General features: G+C 42.4%; 1 pseudogene; it reads left to right on the top strand.

Annotated features, from left to right (window-relative positions):
- The first annotated feature begins 6,775 nt into the window (after nt 1–6,775).
- On the top strand, nt 6,776–12,699 carry LOC116759174 (annotated as a pseudogene).
- Nucleotides 12,700–16,554: the final 3,855 nt, after the last annotated feature.

Consider the following 16,554-nt stretch of genomic DNA (forward strand, 5'->3'; position numbering starts at 1 on the left):
AACATCAATTTACATATCCAATAATCTCAACAAACCCCAATCAGGATAAATACAATAAGAACCACACTCAGACAGACAAAGTTCTGAAAACCAAAGAGAATTCTGAAAGCAGCCAGAGAAAAAAGACACGTTGCTTACATGGGAATGATTATAAGAATTATAACAGGCTTCTCACCAGAAACAATGGAAGCCAGACAACAATGAAATGACATCATCAAAGTGCTGTAAGAAAAAAGCTATCAACCTCCCCAAATTCTTATCCAGTAAAAATGTCCTTAAACAATAAAAGGTTGAAATAAATTCACATAAACAAAACTAAGAGAGTCCACTGACACAAGACACACACTACAGTTAAGGTAAATGACACCAGGTGGAAACTCAGATCTACAGGAAGGAACGAAGAGCACAGGTGGAGAAACCTGGCAGACACAATCTTACCCACACAACAGAAGTGAGCATCACCAGAGTGGAACAAATCGACATTGCAACATTACCTCTGCATCATTTATGAGGAACACAGGGGAAGTAAAACAAACGAGACTTTCTACAAAGCAGCAGACCTGAACTCTTCAAAAATTTCAAGGCCCAAAAGGAAGGAAAGACTGGAGAACTGCTCTAGGCAGAAAGAAACTGAACACACACAACAGCTAAATGCAACTCGGGGTCCTGTGCTGAATGCTGAGCCTATAAAGGACATTATTAAGGCCACAGGCAACATTTGCATGGGATTAGATGGTGATATTGGAGCAAGAATAATTTCCTGATTTCAACAGTTGTACTGGGTTGATGTAGGAGAGGACTCTTGTTTTGCACAGAGGCGTGGAGGGATAATGAAGAATCATGCCTATGGCTTATTATCACATGAGTCAGAAAAAATACATAGAGAAACAGATTTATAAGGCAAATGCAGTGATGTGTTAACAATTGGGGCATGTGGTTGAAGAGCATATAGGTGCTCTTTGTACTACTTTGCAACTTTTCTGTAAATTCGAGATTATTTTTAAAAAACATTTAAATAAGAAGCATCTTCATTGGGGCAAAAAGGAGGAAGAGAGGGCAACAGAATGGGTCAAAGTTCAAGAAAGATAATTATTTTAAATAATTATTTTCATTGAGGTATCACATATATACAGAAAAGTGCACAAATCACAAGTATGTACCCACAAAAAACTTCCACTTTCACCCAGCACCCAGGTTAGGAAACAAAACAATGGCTGCATGCTTCCTATCCTCTCCCAGTTACGACCCCACCCCCACTGTGACAGCCGCTATAGCAACCTTTGCCAACACAGATTAGTATGGACTGTTTGTGAGGTTTCAACAATTGCAGCTGTGAAGCATTTTCTCATTTGTGTCCAGGTATTCCCCCTCAATACCATGTGATGTCCAAACATGTTTCTGTGTCTAGGACTAGCAACATTTTCATTGCCACACTATCTCCAACCATGCAACTATACCACTGTTCCTGCATCCATTATGCTGCTGTGAACATCCTTGCTCATATCTCGGTGAACGTGTGTGCATTTCTTTTGGCCAATACCTAGGAGTGAATTTCTGGGTCATTGGGGATGAGTATGTTCACCTTTAATGGACACTGCCAATTCTTCCCACAGTGGTTGTACCAAGTTACATTCCCACCAACACAATATACGAATTTTGGCTGCTCTACAGTCTAGCTAGTAAGAACTGGTGTTGTAAGATTTGGGGCCGTTCAGGTGGGTGCGTGTGACACTGTGATCTTAACTTTCATTTCCCTGATAACCTGAGGGTGAGCACCTTCTCATATGTTTTTGGGCCATTTGGATATCCCTTTTTGTGAAGTGCAGTTCATGTTTTCCCCAATTTTTCTGTGGGTTGCTTGTCTTTTTCTTACTGATTTGTAGAAATTCTTGAATATTCTGGATCAGAATCCTTTGTCAGATATATGCATCGGAAATATCTTTTGCCACTCTGTGGCTTGGCTTTTCACCTTCTCGCACATTATTAATAGTATCTTTTGATAAATGTAAGTTTTTAATTTCAGTGTGATTAAACGTATCAATTTTTTCCTCCATGGCATTATGCTTTTTATATCCTATTTAAGAAGTTATTGCCTACCCCCAAGGTCATAAAGATATTCTCCTAGGTCTTTTTCCTACAACTTTATCGTTTCTCCCTCTGAATTAGTTCTACAATCCTTATGAATTGAGTGTGTATGTGCATGTGCACGTGTGTCGTGTGTGTGTGTGTGTGTGTGTGTGTGTGTAATACAAAGTAAACATCAAGATTTTTTTTTCCATACGTGCATTCAATTCACCCAGCAGTAATTCTGGAAAAGACTCTTCTTCCCCCAATTTATAAGCAAGTGTTAATGTTGTCATACATGTGTGGGCCTGTTTCTGGACTCAGTTCAGTTCCACTGGTCTATTTTTTTTTTTTAAGGAGATGTTGGGGGTAGGAGTTTATTAATTAATTAATTTATTTTGCTGTGTTGGGTCTTCGTTTCTGTGCGAGGGCTTTCCCTAATTGTGGCGAGCGGGGGCCACTCTTCATCGCGGTGCGCGGGCCTCTCACTATCGCGGCCTCTCTTGTTGCGGAGCACAGGCTCCAGACGCGCAGGCTCAGTAGTTGTGGCTCACGGGCCTAGTTGCTCCGCGGCATGCGGGATCCTCCCAGACCAGGGCTCGAACCCGTGTCCCCTGCATTAGCAGGCAGATTCTCAACCACTGCGCCACCAGGGAAGCCCCCCATTGGTCTATTTGTCTATCCTTGACTAAGGCCACCCTGGGTAATTACTGTAGCTTTGCAGTGAGTGACGATGCTGCTGGTACAAGTCCTCCAGCTCCTGTTTCACCAGGAGCTCCATTTCCAGCTGGATTCTGAGTTCCCGGGGGCTGGAGGCCGCGTCAGACTTCTCTCTGCGGCCCTTTCCGAGTCTAGGCGGCACCCGATCAGGCAGTTACCAGTTTAATTTGTTTTGATCCAGTCTGTCTTAGTATTTATCTTGGAGTAATTAGTCCCTTTACCTTTAATGTACTTCCTGATATATTTGAGTTTATACCTACTATGTGAATCCTTGTTTTCTATTTATCCCACCTGTTTTATAATCTTTCAATCCTCTCCTTTCTTGCCTCTTTTTTTTTTTTGGATTTTTTTTTTTATTATTCCAGTCTCCCATCTATTAGCCTGTTAATTATGCATCCCTTTACTTTAAAAAAAAAATGTATCAAGGTATAGTTGATGTACAGTATTATTTAAGTTTCAGGTGTACAACATAGTGATTCACGCTTATTAAAGGTTATACTTCATTTATAGTTATTATAAAATATTGACTATATTCCCTGTGTTGTAAACATTCCTTTACTATTATTTTACTATTTACTATTTACATGCCTTTATTATTCTTTTCGCGGTTACCCTTGATGACAATATGCATCCTTTACTTGTTAGGGTATTAGGGTCTACCATAAATTAGCACTCTTTATTTTAACCTCTTCCCAGACCTTAAAACTCTCTATTTCCATTTCCAACCTTCCTAGTTCTTTTGTTTTTATTGTCATGCATTTTATTTTTACATATTTACATAGTCTTTTTCTTTCCCTAAAATTTTTGTTGCCTGGGACCTTCTCTCATTTATTCAGTGATATTCACTGCTTCATGGAAAAGGTAATTATAGTGGAGAACCAAGAAATACATTACTACCTGAATTAATTTATAAACTTTAGCTAAAGCAATATAATTGAAAGCCTGGCTTTCCATGATAAGAGCCAAGCTTTGGGGTAGAGAATAGGTTTCTTTTTCTTTTCTTTCTTTCTTTCTTTTTCTTTCTTCCTTTCTTTCTTTCTTTTTCCTTCCTTCCTTCCTTCCTTTCTCTTTCTTTCTTTTTTCTTCCTTCCTTCCTTCCTTCCTTTTTTAGAGGAGTACAAATAACTCAGTAGGTTGAGTAGGGAATACTAAATGCAGAAAGGGAAGATCAAATACAAAAGCAAAAAAACATAGCAGAATGCAATCATATGGGAAGAGCTACATTGTGTTTCCCCTTTTTGTCTTTGGCACAGCACAAACGAAGGGCTCAAGGTATACTTATTTCTATTTAAAAATTTTTTCTCTTTCCTTTTTTACCACCATCCACCACCTATTTGCTTATTATAGTACTATCAGAATTGTTAACTTGTACTCCCATGGGTTTATGTACATTTTGAACCTCAGAAGGCCTTATTGTTGTTGTTTTATAGAGTCACTATTCATTTAGATTTACCCTTTCCATCTATTATTCTTTATTCCTTCCTCAGTTTCCATCTTTCTACCTGGGATTATCTTTTTGCCCAAAGAACTCCCTGTACTTTTTTTTTTTTAAGTGTAGATATTCTGCCAATGAAGACTCTCATTTTTAAGTTTTTATTTTTCCTAAAATGTCTTCATTTCACCCTCACTTTTGAAGAATATTTTTCCTACCAAATTCTATAGTATTCTAGGTTGGTAGTTATTTTTTCCAGCACTTAAAAATGTTATTTAATGCCTTCTGATTATTCATTTGTGTTGAAAACTCCACTATGTCTGATTGTTACTCCTTTGAAGTTACTTTATGGTTATTTATTTTTACTCTGGTTCCATTGTATTTATCCTGCTTGGGGGGTCACTGAGTATCTTGAATCTGTGGACTGATAGCATTCATTTATTTTTTTTAATTATCAGCCATTATGTCCACTAATATTTCTTCTGCTCCAATATCTTTCTCTTTCTAGGACTCCAGTGTACACATTTTAGAACTTTTCAACAGGTTCCATGTATCTCTTGCATTATTTTCTGTATTTTCCATCTTTGTGCATCAGCCTTGATATTTTCTACTGTCCTATCTTCTACTAATCCTATCAGTCAACTTTCATTAATCCTCTATTCTCTCGTGTCCTATCATAAACACATGAATTGTACTGTAAATATCAATTATTGTGTTTTCAGCTCTAAAATGTATATATATATATTTTTTTTCCTCTTGTGAAATTCTTCATCTAATCATCTATTTTCTTTAAAATATTAAAAAGTTATTTTAAAGTCTGTCTGATAACTCCAAGATCTGAGTCACCTGAGGTTTCCTTGGTATGTCTATAATTTATAATTGAATGTTGGACACAGTCCATGACAATTGATTGAGGTTCTGGGTTCTTTTACCTTTCCCCATAGAGTGTTCATCTTATCCTCTGGAGGCAGCTAGAGTGTGGGCAGACTATCTTAATCCAAAGTAACAGGAGGCAGGATTTCAGTCTTTATGCCTCCTTCTATCTTTGGTTCGTGGCCATTCCTAGGGTGGAGCCCTCCCCAGGCCCCAACCCAGATCCTAAATTCCAATTTTTGTCTCTTCATAACCATTAGATTGTTGAAAATTCCACTCTTAGCTTCTTAGTCTCTCATTATGTGCATTAAATATATAGGCAAGTGCTTCAGGGGCAACATCTGAGTTTGGGGCTTCCAGCCTCTTGAGTGCTGGCTATTTTGTCAGCGCTATAATTAAAATTTTCTCTGCTTCTCCAGGAACTTGCTGAGAACTCTGCTGGCTTCCCTGCCTCTCAGCTGTAGTAGCCCCATGCTCAGATTCCTAGCCACTCTAAGCCAAGAACTGGTTCACACCTGGAGATGTAAGTGGTGTGCAGAATACGAGCTCACATCTCTCCAATTCTCTTTTCTTTGGAAACTTGGCTTCTCAATTCATGGTTGTCTGCAGCTGTCTGATGCCTTCAAACCAATTTTTTCATCTGGATTTTCTACTTGTTCTCAGTGAGGGCAGTGGTCCAGCCAAGTCCTCCACCACAGCTGGAAGTAGTAACTCGAGGAAGGGATGGCATCAAACTGGAAACTGAACAGGTTTCTCTCTCTCTCTCTCTGTCTCTGTCTCTCGCACACACACACGCACACACACACACACATACACACACACACAAATGATGACCGCTCCCCCCTAAGGAGCCCTTATCACGTGCCAAACTTGGTGCTATGTACTTACACGTGTTATGTCATTTGATTTTTACAGCAACCTCATAGGATAGGTATTACATCCGGTCCCGTTTTGCAGATGAGGAAACTGAGGCTTAGAGAGGCAAACTAACTTGTCCAGGCAATCTGTCTATCCCCTGGAACCGAAATACATAGAAAAAAAGTTTAAGTTGTTTTTATTGTAATATATATGTAATATAAAAGTTACCACTTCAACCATTTTTAAGTGTACAGTTCAGTGAGATTTAAGTACATTCACTATGTGCAACCATCACTACTATCGCTTTCCAAACTTTTTCATCACTCCAAACAGAAACTCTGTAGCCATTAAGCAGTAACTCCCCATCCCACCACCATCCAGCTGCTGGTAACCTCTAATCTACTTTCTAGCTCTATGAATTTGCCTATTCTAGATATTTCAGATAAATGGAATCACACACAATTTGCCATTTTTTTCATCTGGCTTATTTCCCATAGCATAGCGTTTTCAAGTTTCATTCATGGTGTGGCATGTACAGTAGTCCCTCCTTATCCACAGGGGGAACATTCCAAGCCCCCCAGTGGATGCCTGAAACTGTAGATAGTACTGAACACTATGTATATTGTGTTTTTTCCTATACAGACATACCCATGATCAAGTTTAATTTATAAATTAGGCCCAATAAGAGATTGACAACAATAATACAATAAAATAATTATAACAGTATACTGTAATAAAAATTATGTCACTGTGGTCTCTCAAAATATTTTATCGTACTGTAGTAACTCTTCTTCTTCTTGTGATGATGTGACATGAGAAAATGCCTACATGCTGAGACGAAATGAGGTGAACGCAGTAGGCATTGTGATGTAGCATCAGGCTACTATTGACCTTCTGACCATATGTGAGAAGGAGGATCATCTGACTAGAGTGATCCTGGAACATCGAGCCATGATGATGTCAGTGGTTGAATGTCAGGAGCAGACAATGTCAGGGATTGGGGATCTCGGGCAGAATGGCACAAGATTTCATCACACTACACAGAATGGCAGAAATTTAAGACTTATGAATTGTCTAAACTTTTTCCATTTAGTATTTTTGGATCACAGTTGACCCTGGGTAACTGAAACCTTGGAAAGTGAAACCATGGATAAGGGTGAACTGCTGTATCAGAAATTCATTCATTTTTATTTCGTTGTATGGATATACTACATTTTGTTTATCCAATCATCAGTGGATGGACATTTCTGTTCTTTCGCCCTTTTGGCTATTGTGAGTAATGCTGCAGCGAACAATGGTGCACAAGTATCTGTTTGAGTCCCTGTTTTCAGTTCATTTGGGCATATAACTAGGAGTGGAATTGCTTGGTCATATGGTAATCCTATGTTTAAGTTTCTAAGGAACCACCAAATTGTTTTCTACAGAACCTGCACCATTTTACGTTCCCACCAGGAATATGCAAGTGTTCTAATTTCTCCACATGCTCACCAACACTTGTTATTTGCCTTTCTAAAAAACATTATAACCATCCTAGTATGGGTGAAGTGTATCTCATTGTAGTTTTTGCATTTCCCTATTGAGTATTGACATGGAGGATCTTTTCATCTGTTTATTGATTATTTGTATATTTATTTTGAAGAAATGTCTATTGAAGTCCTTTGCCCATATTTTAGTTGATTTGTCTTTTTGTTGTTGAGTTGTAGGAGTTCTTTCTACATTCTGGATATTAAAACCTTATTTTCAGGCTTCCCTGGTGGCGCAGTGGTTGAGAGTCCACCTGCCGATGCAGGGGACACGGGTTCGTGCCCCAGTCCGGTAAGATCCCACATGCTGCGGAGTGCTAGGCCCGTGAGCCGTGGCCGCTGAGCCTGCGCATCCGGAGCCTGTGCTCCACAATGGGAGAGGCCACAACAGTGAGAGGCCCACGTACCGCAAAAAAAAAAAAAAAAAAAAAACCACTTTAATTTTAATGAAGTCCACTTTATCTAATTTTCTTTGGTTGGTGGTGCTTTTGGTATAATATTTAAGAAGCCAATATAAAATCCAAAGTTCTGAAGATTTATGTTTTTTCTTCCAAGAGTGTTATGCTTTTAACTCTTATATTTGGGTTGTTAATCCATTTTGAGTTAATTTTTGTGTATGGTGTGAGGTAGGGGTCCAACTTCATCCTATGAAACAGGCAAATTCATAGAGACAGATTAGTGGGTGATTAGGCCTGCGGATGGGGGGGTGGGATTAGTAGTGACTGCTAATGGGTAGGAGGTTTCTCTCTGGGATGATGAAAATAGTCTACATTTAGACAGTGGTGATTGTTGCATAACTCTGTGAATACATTAACAACCACTGAATCGTACACTTTAAAAGGGTGAATTTTATGCTATGTGAATTATACCTCAATAAAGCTGTTATTAAAACAAACAAACAAAAAGAACAGCTGGTTGCCCCTTAGGAGGGGGACAGGACTGGCAGCCCCGCCTCCTGCTTCTAGGAGAGAAAACATGCTGCCCTCCCGTGGCCTCCAGTGGCTGCCGGCCAGACTCTTGCACTGCCAGGGCTGTGTTCTAAATCAAACACGTGGCCCAGGCCCAGGATTCTTTCTCCTCTGCAATGTCACATTTTAGGGAGCCCCTCCTGCACTTGGAGGGGCACGGGTGTCAGCATCCTCCCAGGGGCCCTGGAGAGGCAAACTTAGTGGCCTTCCTAGGCAGAGGCTGTTGACAACCGGGTCCAGAAAGGAGAAGGCGGCAGACACGGGGTGAGGACTGTGCCTGACAGACTGTGTATGGGTCCCTGGGCCACCCCTGGCCCCCTCCGTATGACCCAGGCTCTAGGCTGGGAGCAGAGGGCGGGAGCCAGTCTGGTTGGTGCCACTGCTGTGTGGCCCCCAGTGGGCCTCTGCCCGGGAAGCTCGGGTTCCCCACCAGGCCCCAGGGGCCCTGAGCCGTCTCTGACTTCGTGCCTCCCAGCAGAGCAGGGGCCCAGAGGAAGCAGAATGCAGCTGGGTGCGAATGCAGGCTGGGGAAGGCAGCTCCCTGGGGTCCAGTGGCTAGGACTCAGCACTTTCCCTGCTGGGGGCCAGGCCACACAATGTGGCCAAAACCAGCAAACCAACAGACGAACAAAGCAGCCTGGGGAGAGGGTCCTACAATGGTCCCCATGAGGTCCATGAGGCCAGGAAGGAGAAGGACCAGAGCGTAAGCTCCCAGGAGGGCATGGCCCTCCCCCTCCTGGCTCAGAGGCCCTAGAGGCCTGGCTGGCCTGCGGCCCCTGGTCTCAGGCCCTTGCAGCTCCTCAGCAGGACTCAGCAACCACCTGGCCGCTGCAGACCCGCCTTGGCATTTTAATTACAGTCATTAAGATGCCTCCTTTTGCTGTGGCCATGTATCTTCCAGGCCTTTCTGTGCAGAGCACCTCAGCCTCATCTCCTCCACCTGGCTCCTAACCCTCTCCCCTGCCCCTCCAGGGCTCACAGTCCCCTAGGGCTTCTGGTCCCCGTGTCCTCAGCTGGAGGGGCTGGGTTCTAGGCCGCACCTCAGGAACCCTGCCCCCAAGGTGCCCAAGGGTGCTCACTGCAGTATCCCCTGCCCCCAGCCCCTCCCCGTTGGGAGCCCCCAGCCCCGTGTGCCTCCCCTCCCCGTGGAGGAGTGGGGACTCCTCCACGGGGCCACTGTCCCTCCACAGTTTGGGTGTGACACACACCCTGTCTGTTGGTCTGTCCCCTCGCAAGGCTATGAGCAAAGCGCCTGCCTCCTTGTGCCCCCTCTAAGACCTGGGCCTGTGTCTGAGTCTAATTCCCAGGAAAAGCTGTTCAGCCAAACTTAGCACAAAATGGCAATTCTGGGGTTGAACTCTACCTAGCAACAAGATTAGCAGCTGATTTTGCAAACTGGTATTTTTATCTCTGGGACTGGAACAGCTGAGAAAAGTGGCCTCCTCCTGCACCACCTGGGGACCCCACGTCCCCACACGCTCCTCCTGGCCCCAGGCCCGGCTCTGCCTTCCCTTCTTGCTTGCAGGGGTCCCTGAGCCCGGGGGGTGGGGACAGGGATCGCAAGAGCCTCCCACAAACAATGTCAGCCCCCAGGTCCGTGAGGAGACGCTAGATGGATGCTGAGGCTCCCTAAGCAGCCTGTCTTCCTGTCCTCACTCACTGTCTCCCTTTTCCTCATCCCTCTGTCCCCCCGTCCCAGATAATTTGCACTTTCCACACTGTGCTGTGCTTCGTGCCCCAGCAGACGCGGGGGTGGGGGGGGGTCTGTGGGGCCGGGGTCACAGCAGGCTGGGTAGCTGCAGGATGCTCTGGACCACTTCCTCGCACCCCTCTCCCAGCTCCTCTCTGCCTGCCTTCTCTCCGCCCCTCACAATGATGGGAACCTTCCGGCAGCCTCAAGCCCCAGTGCCATTTGTGTGGGTTGCCATCTGCCAAGCTGTCATCTAGGAGCCATCATGGCTCCTTGTTTTAGAGAGAAAATATTGTGATGGTAAAAACTCCCGGAAATGGACTTCCAGTTCCAGAACAGGATGGATGGCGTGGACTCCCTTTTCCAGTTCCTCCTCCCTGGACATAATCCAGCAGACACCCATTAAAGGATCCTGAAAGCTGGAAAGAAGTCAGGCAGGCTGGGGCCACGGGACTTGAGAATAACATGTTGTATGTCCCGGCATTGCTTTTTATCTCTCACAAACCCAGGGCTGGCGCAGGAGCCTGCAATCTGAATCGCCACTAGGCATCGACAAAACAGGCAGACAACAGGAAAGGCTGCCCTCGGGCCCAAGGATGGGAGAGGGGAGGCCCAACAGAGCTGGTGCTGTGGGCTCCCCCACCAGACACCTAAGGGAGAAAGCGTCATGGAGCCCTGAGTCTCTCCACCTCCAGCCAGTGCCATACAGAGCCCCAGGCCCAGTGGAAGCACGCCGGCCTCGCAGGCCGCGCTGCCATGCAAGAACTCCAAAAACTAAACCTTGGAACCCTAACCCATAAAAGTAGGCCTGAAAGTATACATTAAACCTGAAAAGGGTGACTTCCTGCAAAAATAGAGGAGTTAAATAAGATTAAGACTCATAACATAATAACCAAAATATCCAGGATACAGTTGAAAATCCTTCGACATAACAAGAACAAGGAAAACCACAATTTGAATGAGAAAAGACAACCGAGGGCAATGCCAAGCTCAACTGGCCGTTGGAAGTATGGGGCAAGATTTTTAGAGCAGCCATCATAAAAATGCTTCAATAAGCAATTACAAACTTTCTTGAAAAAAATGAAGAAATGGAAAGTCTCAGCAAAGAAGTTTTATGTTTTTTTATAAAAAATTTCTCTATAAAGAAAAATATTTTCTACAAAGTAAAAATTGTACCTACAATTTTTGAGTTTTCATCAGAAATGGATGTTGAATCTTGTTAAATGCTTTTTCTGAATCTATTGAGATGATCATATGGTTTTTATCCTTCCTTTTATTAATGTATTACATTGATTTGCAGATGTTGAACCACTTTTGCATCCCTGGAATAAACCCCACTGGACCATGGTATATGATCATTTTAATGGATTGTTGAATTCAATTTGTTAATATTTTGTTAAGAATTTTTGCATCTATGTTCATCAAGGATATTGGCCTGGAATTTTCTTTTCTTGTGGCATCCCTAGCTGGTTCTGGTATCAGGATATTGCTAGCCTCATAAGATGAGTTTGGGAGAGTTCGTTCCTCTTCTGTTTTTTGGAAGAGTTTGAAGAGGACTGGTATCAATTCTTTTTTGAATGTTCGGTAGAATTCACCAGTGAAGCCATCTGGTTCTGGACTTTTGTTTGTTAGGAGATTTTTGATTATGGATTCAATCTCCTTACTAGTAATCAGTCTGTTAAGATTTTCTATTTCATCATGATTAAGTCTTGGTAGGTTGTATGTTGCTAGGAATTTATCCATTTTTTCTAGGTTGTCCAATTTTTTGGTGTATAATTGTTTATTCCTCTTTCACTTCTGATTTTATTTATTTATTTTATGTATTCTGCTTGTCTTGGTAAGTCTAGCTAAAGGTCTGGCAATTTTATCTTTTCAAAGAACCAGATCTTAGTTTCATCGATCTTTTCTATTGTCTCTTTAGTCTCTATTTCACTTATTTCTACTCTAATCTTTGTTATTTCCTTCCTTCTACAAACTTTCAACTTTGTTCTTCTTTTTCTTGTTCCTTGAGGTATAAAGTTAGGTTGTTTGAGACTTTTTTTGTTTGTTTCTTGAGATAGACATCTATTGCTATAAACTTCCCTCCTGGCAACACCCAGCTGACCACGGCACTACAGGACTCAGCAGCCAGCGTGGAGCAGTGGAAGAGTCAGTTCTCCCTCTGCCACGATGAGAACGACCAGCTCTGGAACAAGATGTGATGAGCTGGAAGAGCAATGCAGTGAGATAAACAGAGAGAAGGAGAAGACTATCCAGTTGAAGAGAAGAGTTGAGGAGCTGGAATCAGAACTCTGAGAAAAGGAGACGAAGTTGAAAGACCTCCAAAAACAAAGTGAAATCATTCCACAACTCCGGTCAGAGTGTGAATACATCGCTGAGAAACTAGAGGCAGCAGTCAGTCAGAACCTAGAAGACAACGTGTGTTCTCTGAAGACGGACATTGAGAAGAGTAAGTACCGACAGCGCCACCTGAAGGTGGAGCTGAAGAGCTTCTTGGAGGTGCTGGATGGGAAGACTGATGACCTGCACAACTTCCGCAGGGGCCTCTCCATGCTGGGCGCCACCCACTAGGGCCATTTGAGTCCCCAGTGTGTGCGTGAGACAGAGTAGCACTACTATGTCCTCCCATTCGCGTTGCTTCTGTAAATGCAGGTGCAGGTTGGCGTGTTTCCAAACCAGGGATGCCGTCCACTCTCTCCTCTCCAGAACAGAAATCTCCCCTCGCTTCTCTGGCCTTGCAAGTTTGCAGACAACTGGACAATTCTGACTCAAGAATCCAGAACTAGGTCTACCTTAAACGTTTATGCAGTCAGGGCAGGGATGTTCATATCTTTCTGAAGGGCTGTTGCAACCATATGAACTGAAAGAGTATTTTCTAATCCAAATATAAATACCCTTTCCACCTCCTGTTTTTGAGTAGCATTCATAGTATTCGAATGTCCATCAAGCCTCAGTGTATGGGGGTGTGGTGACAGCAACTTCCCTCTCAGTATATACAGAGATGCTTTAAAACCACCACTTAGCAGAAACTTGTCCCGAGAAAGAAAACAAGTTTCTGGTGGGTGTGTTTTCTGGCACGGGAATCGCCTATATGCACTCTGCCTGCTTCCACCCGCCCCCAGTTTGTAGGGTTGTGACAACTTTCCTTTTCTTGGTTTTAATTTCTGAGATTACCATGCTGTGTGGACAGCATGCAGTGAGGGTGCATAACACCGTGCCTGGCACAAAGTAGGTGCTTAATAAATATTTGTTTAATTAAATGTATTTTTAAAAAAAACACTTCCCTCTTAGAACTGTTTTTACGGCGGCATCCCATCAGTTTTGGTATGTTACATTTTTGTTTTCATTTGTCTCAAGGTATTTTTTGATTTCTTCCTCAACCCATTGGTTGTTCGCTAGCATGTTGTTTAATCTCCACATATTTATGAAAGTGTTTTCTTCGTGTAATTAATTTCTAGTTTCATACCATTGTGGTCAGAAAAGATGCTTATATGATTTCAATTCTCTTAAATCTATTAAGTCTTGCTTTGCAGTCTAACATACAAGCTATCTTGTAAAATGTTCCATGTGCACCTAAGAAGAATGTGTATTCTGTTGCTTTTGGATGGATTGTTCTATAAATATCTGTTAAGTCCATCTGCTCTAACATGTTGTTTGAGACCAATGTTTCTTTATTGATTTTCTGTCTGGATGTAAGTGGGGTATTGAAGTCCCCTACAACTATTGTGTTGCTGTCTATTCCCCCCTTTAGGCCTGTTAATATTTACTTTACATATTTAGGTGCTTCCACATTCAGTGCATACATAAATGTTATAGCCCCTTGTTGGACTGACCCCTTTATCATTATGTAATACCCTTCTTTATCTCTCATTACAGTCTTTTATTGTCTGTTTTGTCTGATATAAGTATAGCTATTCCAGCTTTCCTTTGGTTTCCATTTGCATGGGATATCTTTTTTCATCTCTTCGCTTTCAGTCCGTGTGTCCTTACGTTTAAAGTGAGTCTCTTCTAGGTAGCCTATAGATGGGTCTTGTTTTTTTTAATCCATTCAGCCACTCAAAATCTTTTTTTTTTTTGTGGTACGTGGGCCTCTCACTGCTGTGGCCTCCCCCCTTGCGGAGCACAGGCTCTGGATGCGCAGGCCCAGTGGCCGTGGCTCACGGGCCCAGCCGCTCCGCGGCATGTGGGATCCTCCCAGACCGGGGCACGAACCCGTATCCCCTGCATCGGCAGGCGGACTCTCAACCACTGCGCCACCAGGGAAGCCCCACTCTAAATCTTTTGATTGAAGAATTTAGCCCACTTACATTTAGGGTTATTATTGATAGGTATATGCTTACTGCCATTTTGTTAATTGTTTTCTGGTTGTTTTTATAGTTCCTCTCTCTTCCTTTCTTCTCTTTCCTCTTCTTTTCCTCCTTCTTCTTCTTCCTCTTCCTTTGTGACTTGATTTCTTTTGTGGTATGCTTATATTCCTCTCTCTTTATCTTTTGTGTATTTACTGTAGGTTTTTGCTTTCTGGTTATATGAGGCTTACATATAACAACTTGTAACTATAACAGTCTATTTTAAGTTGATAACAACTTATGTTTGAGCCCATTCTAAAACTCAACATTTTTACTCCTCTCCACCCACTGCTTAATGGTTTTGATGTCACATTTTACATATATTTATCTTATGTATCCCTTAGCTAATTACTATACTCATTATTACCACTTTTGTCTTTTAATCATCATACTAGCTTTATAAGTAATCAAACCACTACCTTTACTGTATATTTACCTTTACAAATGAGATTTATACTTTCATATGTGCCCTTGTTACTACTTAGCAGCCTTTCTTTCAGCTTAAAGAAGGTTCTTTAACATTTCTTGTAAGGGTAGTTTAGTGGTGATGAATTCCTTTAGCTTTGCTTGTCCGTAAAACTCTTTTATCTCTCCTTCAATTCTGAATGGTAACTTTACTGGGTACAGTATTCCTGGTTGGAAGTTTTTTTTTCTTTCATCACTTTGAATATATAATGCCACTCCCTTCTGGCCTGCAAAGTGTATGCTAAAAAAAAAAATCTGATGATGGTTTTATGGGGGTTCCCTTGTATGCAACAAGTTGTTTTTCTCTTGCTGCTTTTAAAACTCTCTCGTCTTTAACTTTTGACACTTTAATTATAGTGTGCTTGGTGTGGGTCTCTTTGGATTCCTCTCTTTTGGTAGTCTTTGGCTTCCTGGCTCCAGATGTTTGTTTCCTTACCCAAGTTAGGGAATTTTTCATCATTATTTCTTCCAATAAGATTTCTGCCCCTTTCTCTCTCTCTTCACCTTCTGGGACTCCTATAATGCAAATGTTAGTCTATTTGGTGTTGTCCCATAATTCCCTCAAGCTACCTTCACTCTTTTCATTCTTTTTCCTTTTTCCTGCTGTAATTGGGTGAGTTCCACTGCCCTGTCCTCAAGTTGACGGATTGTTTTTTCTGCTTCATCTAGTCTGCTGTTGAACCCTCTGGTGTATTTTTCAGTTCAGTTATTGTATTCTTCAGCTCTGTTACTTCTATTTGGTACTTCCTTATATTTTCCATCTCTTTGTTGAAGTTCTCACTGTGTCTATCCATTCTTCTCCCTAGTTCAGTGAGCATCTTTATGACAATTACTTTGAACTCTTTACCAGGAAAATTATTTATCAGGTAAACAATTAAATATCATTTAATTATTTCACTAAAGTTTTTTTCTGGGGTTTTTATTTTGTTCTTTCATTTGGAAACTATTCCTCTGTTTCTTCATTTTGCTTGACTTTGTGTAGCTTTCTATCCAGTAGATGAAACCACCACCTCTCCCAGTCTTGAAGGAGTAACCTTGTCTAGAAGATAAAACTTGTTCAACCCTGCCCCAACTCTTGATTTTCCCTCAAATTTTGTACTTGTCCAAACAGCCTATTCTATTTTTAATAGCTCCCAGTAGTTAAGAATGTGCCAAGACCTGTCAATGTCCCGAAGAAGAGGATCTCAGTACCTAGATTCATGCTCATGCTGACTGGAAGTCCGACCTTCAGGCAGCAGCTTTTAAAGTATGCAAATACACACAGTCCTGTGGAACTGTAAGCGTAAGCCCTGCGAGCCACCAGAGCCAGGTGATCTGGAGTTATCCCCTGGGCCACAGTTACAAAAATCAGGGCTCCTGATGAGCATAGCTCTTTTCTTGGTGATACCAGTGAGCTGGAGCAAGGCAGGTGGAGAGTGCCAAGATGGTGTCAACAGCCTACACGCCTTGAGAGTGGCTCTGTAAGCCACTAACTGTGGGCCAAACCTGAAGTCTGTCCCTCAAGCTGATGCTCTAAGATAAGCAAAGAAGGCTTCTTCACGGAAAGACTGGAGGGTATGCCTCAGTCCACTGTGCCCCGGGGGTGGCAGCCTGCCAAGAACCATCTCTCCAATTG

The sequence above is a fragment of the Phocoena sinus genome, chromosome 9 (assembly GCF_008692025.1).
Source record: "Phocoena sinus isolate mPhoSin1 chromosome 9, mPhoSin1.pri, whole genome shotgun sequence".
Taxonomy (NCBI): domain Eukaryota; kingdom Metazoa; phylum Chordata; class Mammalia; order Artiodactyla; family Phocoenidae; genus Phocoena; species Phocoena sinus.